Below are 10,927 nucleotides of genomic sequence, written 5' to 3'. Positions count from 1 at the left end.
GATGTAGCCTTCTAATAGCATCTAAACCAGATTTAGAAAGACTAATCTATGCATTTGTCTCCAGTAGATTAGACTACTGTAACAGTTTTCTCACTGGGCTCTAAACGGGCTGTAAGACAGCTGCAGTACATCCAGAACCTGCTGCTCGAGTCCTGACTAGAACCAGGAAATATGAGCATATTAGTCCAGTGCTCAGGTCTCTGCACTGGCTTCCTGTCGCTCAGAGAATAGACTTTAAAACAGCTCTGCTCGTGTACAAATCTCTTCATGGTCTAGCGCCAAAGTACATGTTAGACTCATATGAACCAACTGGGACTCTGAGAAGTGAACTGGGGCATCTCCTGCTGGTGCCCAGAGTGAGGACTGAACAAGGTGAGGCTACGTTTCAGGTTTATGCTTCTAAAACCTGGAACAGTCTTCCAGAAGACGTGAAACAGGCCTCAACTCTGACAATGTTTAAATCCAGGCTGAAAACAGTTCTGTTTAGCTGTGCATATGACAAATGAGATTATTTTATCTGCACTTTTTGCATTTAATTTAATGAATGAATGATTATTTTTATGCTTTATGGAATGATTTTATTTGTCTTTTGTGATTTTATGTAGCTGTAAAGCACTTTGAATTGCTTTGTGTACAAATTGTGCTCTACAAATAAACTTGCCTAACCTTACTCTGTATGACACAAACAAGTCCTGCCCTGCATTTTAGCTGGTTGAAGGAGCCTCCTTTTATTTTAGTTATTTTAGTTTTCTGAATAACAAGCTGCTCAGGCACAAACTGCTAAACAACATTAAACAACATATAAACATACCTTCAAATGTTACCCAGGAACAATGAAATGCCTCCGTACTTCTTACTCTTGAGGTCCAAGAGCAGCTGATTACAGCAGAGCAAGTTGGTTAACATTTCTTTCTGGAATATTTTTGAGCGTTGGCAGCACATACTTTTAAAACCTGTTAAATAAATACTCCATTGTAAATTTATCTATAGACTTGAGTGGTGCCTCTTTGGAGTTTGTGTCAGTCAGCAATTACACCAGTATTCAAAGCATGTGCCCTTAAAAAAGTAATTGTCATCTATTATGCAGTAATAAGTATGGGCTGTGGCATCAGATAAAGGGGAGAGGGGGGGAGCAACAATGTATATAGCTGGGAAGAATGAAGGAAATCAAACAGATCAGTATGGTGAAAGTAATAAGCTTTTATTATAAATGGAGTTAACATCAAGAGGTGACCACGCCTCTATTTTCACAAGAACCAATAAGAAGGGTCACAACCCAGAACCAACCTATATGAAGGAGAGAGAACCCCCTCATGGCCTACACGCCCTCACGACTCATGGGTAATCAGCAACCTCCTCACTAACTTCTGCTGCTGCAACACACACACACACAGGTGGCACCAAACTCACTAAATGTCACGATTTACATTCTGTTTCATGTCTTTGTCTTGTCATTTCTTGTTTTTATTTTGAAAAATCACTAACTTATCCCTCTCGTTTCAGGTATCTTGCCCTTCCTCCCGTGTCAAGTGTCTGATTGTCTTCCCTGTTTCCCAAGTTTATCCACCTGTTCCCCTTGGTCCCTTATGTTCTCAAATAGTCTGCGTTTCCCTTGTCTTGTGCCAGTATGTTGTCTCCGTTTCCGAGCTTCATTACCAGCCTTGTCTTGCACCATTGTATCCACAGCCGTAGTTTCCTCGAGCCTGAAGTCGAGCGATCCTCCTTCAGAGCTATCTTTGTTGTAAGTTTTCAAAGTCATTGTTTTTGTAATTATTAAAACGGTAAGTTTCATAGCTTTGTTTTGGTTCCTCCGTTTTTTGAGAGTTATTCATTTGTAAGTTTCATAGTTCCTCCCCTGGCGGAGAGGTTTGCGGTTTTCGTTTATTGAAAGATATTGTGCCGAGGTTTACGGTTAAAGTTTTATAGTGCCTCTGTTTTGTAAGAGCGCGTCCTTTGTTAAATCCGCCTCATTAGGAGAGCGTGTCTTTGTTTTGTTCAATTTAAAGAGCCCTTTGTTTTCCTCCCAGAGCGGAGCGGTTTATGTTTGTAACTTTTCATAGCTTCGCTCATCCTCAGCCAATAGTTATTGTGGAGAGCGCTCTAGGAGTTTCACAGCCTCTTTCTTTTGCTCTGTGAGGATATCCTCATCCTGCCCTGCCTTGCTGTGCTCTGTTTATATAAAATAAACCTCTTTGAATCCGAACTGACCCTGCATCTGTGTCCTGAGTCCTGAAGCCCTGACACTAAACTGCTACCGAAGAGGACACCAAAGGACTTTCTCCACACCTTGGGCTGGGCCAGCCTCAAACACCAAATGTCACATGCTCTCCTTTCTCCTACCCACCCCCCGAGAAGATCCACCTTGCCTCAACTTTATAATGTTTTAGGGCTGATCTAGGGATGGGTAGCAACACAAGGACTTTGTCCACAGGCTGGAATTTTCATCTCACAGCTTTTTTATCAAATCATCTTTTCATGTTGGCCTGAAACACACAGGCAGCTTCTTCTCTAACAATGTAGCATGTTGCCATCGATTTTTATTTATTTTTTTTTTTACACTTTGTCACAAAACCCACCAGGTCAGTCTTTGGAGCATATCCCCTCAGAAAACTCTCCTTGAGCACTTTTAGTGGGCCTCGCACATCATGGCCAAACACAAGGCCAGCTGGATTGGAACCCAAGGATTCCTGCTTGGCATCGCAAACAAAAAAATCCCAGTTCTTAGCTGTGTCATGGCAATACTTGCTTTGGTAATGTTTGCTGTGGTAGTTCTCCATAGGGGTATCGCTTTGGGAAACCTAGTGGACACATATATTATGGTCAGCAAAAGCTGATTACCTGCTTTTGTTTTTGGCAAAGGACCAACACAATCTACAAGGACATGATCAAACAGTTCACCAGTAGCAGGGATAGGACGTAGTGGGGCAGGGGGCACCACTTGGTTCGGTTTTCCCCCTTTTTGGCAAGTGTGATAATTGCTACAAAACCGTACTACGTCCGCCTTTATTGCTGGCCAAAAAATATTTTTAGTTATACCCAGTTTGTTTTTCAAACCATTTTCAATAGAAAAATTATTGTTTCTTATTACTAGTGGAACCATCAACCTCAGTTGCGGCAACAAAACATTTAGCTAATGATGGGTCCCTTTCCTGAGCGTTAATGAGTATCTCACAAGAAAGAAAAGGGGAAGTTCCAGACTCTATACCCGGCTCAACCACACTTTGAGCCTGATGTAAGGCACCATTATACACTTCATCAGTACAAGATATCACATCCTTCCCCAAGACAGAGCCCATCCCCGACTCTGACAAGTTAACACCCTTACCCTTTTAATGGGCATGTGATCGAGTCAGAATGCTTACAGGAAACACATCTGGTGTGACTTCTTTACAAGAGTTGTCAGGAGGAAGAAAATAGCAGCACAGCTTTGGTTTGCAAACATTGCATCTGAGCAAACCACAATACAAAAAAAGAGACAAAAGTGAAGACATTTGGTCACATTGCACAGAATGAGAATAACAGGTAAAAAACCATTGATAATGACACTAACACAGTCGCTTATGTGACTTTTGTACTGTCATAATGATAATAGCAATATGTCAGAGGCCTCAGCCGTGGGGCCTGTCACAACATTATAGTTCTGAAAAGAAGAGGGAAATGATGACATCAACAATGATGTGTTTTCTCTCATGTCAGAATGATTTATTAACATGTTATATGTTTTTCAATTGCATTTCAGTTGCATTCAAGATTAACACATCCTCTCTTAAATTATGACCAAACCACAGTTAAAAACAATAGAGAATAATTTATCTTGAACAGAGTACAGAGACTTGTATGTCATTATTCTCCATGCATAAGTTAGATAAGTATTTCAAGTCTACACTGATGAGAGAGATGTGACAGTAACTTGAAAGTACGTAAGGATCTTTACGAGTTTAAGGAGAAGAGGAATTGGAGCTGTGGTTATGGTTTCTGAGAGACATCACCTACTCTCGTGTTTTAAAGAATATTTGAGCACATATAAATATAGTATGACTGATGGTAGGCTGCATGGTGGTGTGGTGGTTAGCACTGTCGCCTCGCAGCAAGAGGGTTCCAGGCTCAACTCTGTGTGGAGTTTGCATGTTCTCCCTGTGTCTGCGTGGGTTCTCTCCGGGTACTCCGGCTTCCTCCCACTGTCCAAAAACATGCATGTTAGGTTAATTGGTGACTCTAAATTGTCCTTAGGAGTGAATGTAAGCGTGTGTGGTTGTTTGTCCCGTTTGTCTCTGTGTGGCCCTGTGATGGACTGGTGACCTGTCCAGGGTGTACCCTGCCGCTCGCACGATGACCGCTGGGATAGGCTCCAGACCCCCCGCAACCCGATTGTCAGATTAAGCGGGTATAGAGAATGGATATATGAGTCTGAATTCCGTGTCCAGATTAAAGGGGAAGGTTGTTTTTTTTAAACCTGGACCTTATTTCTAGCATAAAATACGTTCATCTGCTCACTGATAACAGTTTGGCGAAAGTCGGCATCATTTGGACGCTATTTAGATTGCTCGAGATCCGTGTATATCCATATAATGTGAAAGAACAGGACAATACTCTCTCTAAAGTGAATGAATGAACGTGTACTGTTGCTCATAGCTGTCAGTCCCGTTATATGGGTATACGTGGATCTAGAATAATCTGAATATCTTCCGAAGGACGCCGACTTTCACCAAACTGTTATCAGTGAGCAGATGAACGTATTTTATGCTAGAAATAAGGTCCAGGTTTAAAAAAAACAAACAAATTTCCCCTTTAATCTGGACACAGAATTCAGACTCATATACCTTTATTCATCCATCCATTCTCTATACCCGCTTAATCCGACAATCGGGTCGCGGGGGGGGGGGGGGGGGGGCTGGAGCCTATTCCAGCAGTCATCTTCCCCTTTAAGATTAATTAAAAACTAAATATTTGAATAAAAGTCCTGCTCTTCTCCATAAATGTCTAAATTGTCTTCAGCAACTGACTCTGCTAAGTTTACATAATCATTTTCATCTTCACTGGTGTCCTCTTCGTCTTCATTTTCCTCCCTGCTGTCATCTACATAAACAGAAACCTCCATGACCTTAGAATGATCATGATCATCACACTCCACATTCTCATAATCATTAGAATAAGAATCCTCCTCCATTCCTCCTGCTGGGTTCATCTGTCTTGTGTTGTCCATTTGCTCAATGTTCACATAGTCCCTCTCTTCCTCGTCCTCCTCATCCCCTTCATAAGAGTTTGTGACAGCCACTGAAACAACAATTGACCAAAATATTTATCATAAATATCTGAACCTCAAACTTAAAACGTACACAATTCCTTCCATATTATAAAAAAACTGAAACATTTATCTGTAAATGTGTGTACTGGTGAACACAGACTTTCAGTTTGGACCACGGTCTCAGGCCGTTTAAATTGTCGTCTCCTCCTGACGACCAGACAAACCACCAAGAAGACTGCCACCAGTAGCGATAGGATTCCACTGGTTACAGAAGTGATCAGCACTATCAAAGGCACTAGAAGACAAAAGGTTTACAACTATAGTTTGGTAAATTTGCACCATGCTGTGAGTCACTTCCTGTTTGCATTGTTACAATGGATATACGAGCTGAGATCATGAGACAACAAATTAATTTATCATTCAATTAAAACGTTTTAAAACCAACCATAGTCTCTCCATCATTTTTATCATTAAAAAAAAACCACTTTTATCTTGATAATCTTGAATGCCATCAGCTAAACTCTTCTCACAATTATTCCCTAATGTAGAAAACCAGAGCTTATGTATTCATGTTATTTACGATAATTTTGTATCAACTGCAACAACAAACACTATAAACTAAATCAAGTTGTACTCAAACCAGTGAATCATTAGTCCTCATGCAATTGCTGATGACATTTTGCAAAAAATTGAGTTGCACAGTTTTCTTACATGCAATGATGACATGGACTGGCTCCGACTTGTTAGACTGGAACTTCCTGGATGGCAGCGTTATTTCATATGCACATCTGTAGTCGCCTTGGTCTTTATATTTGGCAAAAGGGAAGTGAAACGAGGCTGACTTGTTGACTGCTGGCTCGGTTTTGTTGGCATCAGAGAAGATGAGGATGAAATGACCTTGAGTGTAGTTAAAGTTGGTGAAGCAAGTGATAACAAAGCTGTAACCCCATATGACCTCTGCAACTTCGTTGTTCCAGACCAGTCCTCCATTAGGAGATGTCAGGGTGATGATTGGCTGCTGCTGCTGCACTGACCCTGCATAAAAAAGAGGGAAGTTAAAATAAAGAAGCTATGCATTTCTGAAAACAGTGTAGGGCTGGGACATACCCAGCCATCATTTCAGACTGCCTTCAGTGTGGCAGCTCAAAACAGACAAAAGAAAAGATACTTGTCAGGGATCGGGGTGCAGAGCTACTCCTTGAATACTCAGAAATAAAGTAATTACTTGCTCATTTGACTTTTTAGCTACATATGACAGGCACTGATGATAAATTCAATTATTTTAGCCAGATCACATCATGTTGTTTCTGATAGTGAGTGTTGCTCTCCTCTGCAGTTGCTGTTGCAATAGATTTCAACTCTTTTTAATACTTCCAAATAAGTCAGACGTACATAGTTTTAAGGTTCACAAACTTGTCTCGTGTTGCTTTAACAAACAACCCTAGCTCAAGGCAAGACATGCAACAAGATTTCTTATATGTTTAACAAGAAATAAAGCTGTTTCTTTGACGGATATCTTCTCTCAGATGTAATCATAAGCTTTTCAAGCTTCCAGCTTTACCATGACCTGGATAATTGAGAATCTGTACCAACATACTCCCTCATATGTAATGCTGGTTTTACCTTCTTTTGCATGCCTTCCCATATAATTGTCTCCTCTGTCACCATTTGTATCTTGCCAGTTCTTAAGTGTTCATGCTGCTTTTCTATTTTTATCTGTTTACCCGTCTCTGAATGTCTATATGATCAGTTCGTGCTTTCCCTAACTCATCATTTCCTGGACTGTTTTGGATGATCTTTTGTTGGATTCTTTAAGTCATCCTGCTTTATCTGCAGCAAATTTCTGTTGAGAGTAGAAGTGTGAACTGATTCATATTGAATCAATGATATCCCGCAAAGCATGACTGCAAAAAGTTTCAGCACCAAATAGTCATTGACTAACAAAGTCACAGTGTAGAAATAGAGAGGATACAATTATTGCACTTGGAGTTTAAACCACAACAAGCTATGACTTAACATGTTACTCACCTAAGCAGACTACACCTACGTCGCTATTACGTCCACAGCTCTGTTTCCCAAAGTTATTGTCCAAACATTGACTTAGAAATGTTTCACTTCCAGAACAATTAACATCACCATGCCAGATTGTTCCATTTCCTTGACCATGGCGAGGTAATTGAGAAGCCTCCAGTGCTGTACCACAGTCCAACTGTTTGCAAACCACCTCGGTATCATTGAGAGACCAGTTATCATCACAGACCGCTCCCCAGGTGTTGTTGTATTTGATTTCAAGTCTTCCATAGCATGGCGTAAGCAATCTGACATCATCATCTAAGAAAAGAAGGAATCATGCGTTATTTCTGTAATATTATTTAAAAGTTTAAAAGTTTAACATGTAATAATAATTTTGTTAACTGACTAACCTGCAGCATCTGAAAGTGAGACGGAGGTATGAGTAACTGTAAAGGAGAAAAATATCTAATGTCAAAAAACATACTTTTTTCTGATTCTATTACTTAAAGAGTAACAATGATCTTTAAAACATTTCCCTTTTCTCTTACTCGTTCTGCTCTTTTACTCTGTAAAAAGAGTAAAATACTGAAAATGCATCTTACCAATGGCCAAAAAATAGAGGAAGCGTCTCTTAGATTGACACATGACTGAACCATAAAAGATCTTCTGAGCGATTCTTGTTGAAGGAGAAAAAAACTACTTGTTGGGGGTGTAAGTGATAAGCTTCATGTTTTTTTCATTTCCTGGAATGACAAGCATCTAGAATACAACGAACAAAAGCTGCAGAAGCAAAGCAATGCATATGCATTTATCTAATTGCAGCCTAAAATACTAGACATGTTTAAAATACATTTTGGTTTATAACTAAATATGCGTTAAAATCCTGATTCACAAGGTGCACAATTTCCTGCTTTAGTATCTTGTTGATAGAAGGTGACATAATTCCCGTTCAATAGCACACTGGTGTCTTATTAGGTAAGTATTTAGTTTCCAGATTGTCACCAACAATTTTCATACATGGAACTGTTAAAGTCAAACTAGAAATAAACAACTTTGTCATAGTGAACTATGTTTTTGCAGACTAATAAGCACTTACTAGAATGTAGTTAAGGTGACTTAAAATAGCATTTGCTGTAAAAATTTAGATGAATTCAATAGGCTTGGGGATGAGTCCATTTGTATCCACTTTCAACAGTGAGAATCTTTTTGCCTTTCTTAACTACTGCAGTGTCATTACCAAACTCACCGCAGACCTTGCACATACAGTAAACCAGACACAGCGAGGAGGAACTTCTAGACGTTTCACACCTTGCCCTCAAAGTTTGTTCATGAGGCCGCACACGCTCAAAAAGTCATCAATGCTGATTCTTTGTGAAAGATTGTAACCCTATTGATGTTGATCTGTGTTTCTTCCATCAGCTCATACAACTCATTTGACAACAAGAACGTTTTTAAGTCATTTCCAGTCTGCAATTGAATGTGTACTTTGTGCAACAAATAACAGTATCACGGCATATGTATTACTCTTTGTACATGAAACACTTAGCACACAGACAAAATATCACGCTTAATGTAATTTTCAATGCCCAGTTATTTTAAACTGTGAATTATATAGTTCAGGCAATAAATAAAGAGATAAAGAAAAGACTGGAGATGGCCAAACAGGATCCAAGTAAGAAATTAAGATGCTATATCTGGGCATCGTATAAAAGCAGCCATACAAAACTTATGAAACTATAAAAATGTTTGAATCATCAATTCAGACATTTTTGTAGAGAGTACCTACTGAGAGTACCTCACTGCTCCAGCTGGACAACATAGACACGCTCCCTCTGAGGGTCAAAAACATTCAACGTGGCTGCCACAGCAAGTTGTGGGGATGGGAGTACAAATTAATATCATCTTGAATTAAGTTTGTTGGTCTCGACAGTGATCTCTATAACCTTTCAAAGAATTTTTGAGATTTGCGACATTAACGTCTCGCCATAGGGTGTCTTGGTATTTAATCAAACCTCCTTTGTATGTCGAGAAAACCCACAAAGGTTGGTTGGTCGTATTCTGCGGGATTTAACTGCAGAATTGATGTGACAAAGACTGTTATCAACATCCTGGTGAGCACGGACAGGTTTGCACTAAATGTTCCTAATTTTCTGTATAATCTGAACCAGGTACAGTTGTTTGCAGTAACAGATAATGTAATGCACACAGATAATTGTTTAATAGTTTTTCATTTGATTGCAGACTTTTGCAAGACATGTATTGTTCATTGGCCTTTATCTAGGAGGGATGTCTCGGTTTGTTACTGATTATTTGTCACTTTTCTCTCTTAACTTTGCTGTTGTAAGAATTGGAAAATATTTCAATGTAAATCAATCGAATCTTCCCACAAGTTTAAAGCTTTTGTGTTATTTGTATCTTAGAATATCACTTCCTCTCACATAGTACAGTAATAGTTGCTACACATGTGTCAAAGATGGATGATTTCAATTCAAGAAAAAAAATGAAGAAACAAAAGGCAATCAGAGCGTCTTCTCTAAAAAAGAAAAAAAAACGGTAACAAATAAAAAAGGTAGGCCTTTGTTCATTGTTCATTGTTGTTTATCTATGATTTCAAATAATTTTACAATGCCTTTTTAGTGCAAAGTATTGGCCCATAGAGTATTACAAAAGTAACTATTTGAGTGCCAGTTAATGCCCAAATTACTCAAAAATAACCTATTGAGTTGAAATCATTTGTTGACAGCTTGGTCCCTCCCAGTTCAAAAATCCCTATTTAAAGAGCATGTTTTAAAGATATAATATATCTCTAAACCTGTGGGTGTTCAGTAATGACGCATAACTGGCAAATCATCTGCTTGAGTTAAGATGGTATTTATTCCATTTATAAATGGTAAATATAATATTCCATGCACATAAAGGAGGAATGAAACTTAAAAGTGTGGTGTAAAATCTGAAAAAATATCAGGCACCACAGCAGCAGAATCTCAGTCGAGGTAAACACCACCAGAATCAACATGAAACCTAAATACGAACTAAGTGATGTTTCACCATCCACCTGTCTGAGGAGCACCATTAGTGCAATTTAGATACCAGTTGTCAACACAGACTTTCACACCACGTTGTACTAATGGATTTCAACTATTTTAGAGCATTAAAACTCAGTTAATCTGGTATTTACTATTTAACATAAGAAGTAACCTGATATAAAGTGGTTTACACAAAATATTTTCTGTTTTCTAAGACGGTTATGTGTGGGGTGAATATTAAACCTTTCTAACAACAGTTCAGAACAGATCCTATGTTGGTGGGTGTCTTGGTAGAGTATCTGTGGACAGGGTTTGCTCCAGTGTATGGTCGATTGGATTAGGATTTTAAATTTGGAGATTGTATCAAAGCTGTGGGCTCTTTGTCATTGTTCTTGACCCATTCTTGATAAGCTTTTGTAGTGTGGTGGGAAGTTGCTGCTGTCAGAGAAGGTTGTTACTGTGATGCAATGTACTTTGGTCGCGCTATGATACGTCAGATATATGTCATCTATACTGCCATCTAGTGGCATATAAATTGCAGTATGTACATGTAAAAGTGTTGGGTATTCTTTTTCAAATAAGAATAAGTATACAAAGTAAAACTTTGTCATACACAGGTTATCAATGAGAACAGCCATATAGT

This window comes from Leuresthes tenuis, unplaced genomic scaffold, assembly GCF_036924035.1.
Source record: "Leuresthes tenuis unplaced genomic scaffold, fLeuTen1.0.hap1 SCAF_19, whole genome shotgun sequence".
In the NCBI taxonomy this organism is placed as follows: Eukaryota; Metazoa; Chordata; class Actinopteri; order Atheriniformes; family Atherinopsidae; genus Leuresthes; species Leuresthes tenuis.
Note: the sequence above shows the minus strand (reverse complement) of the source record.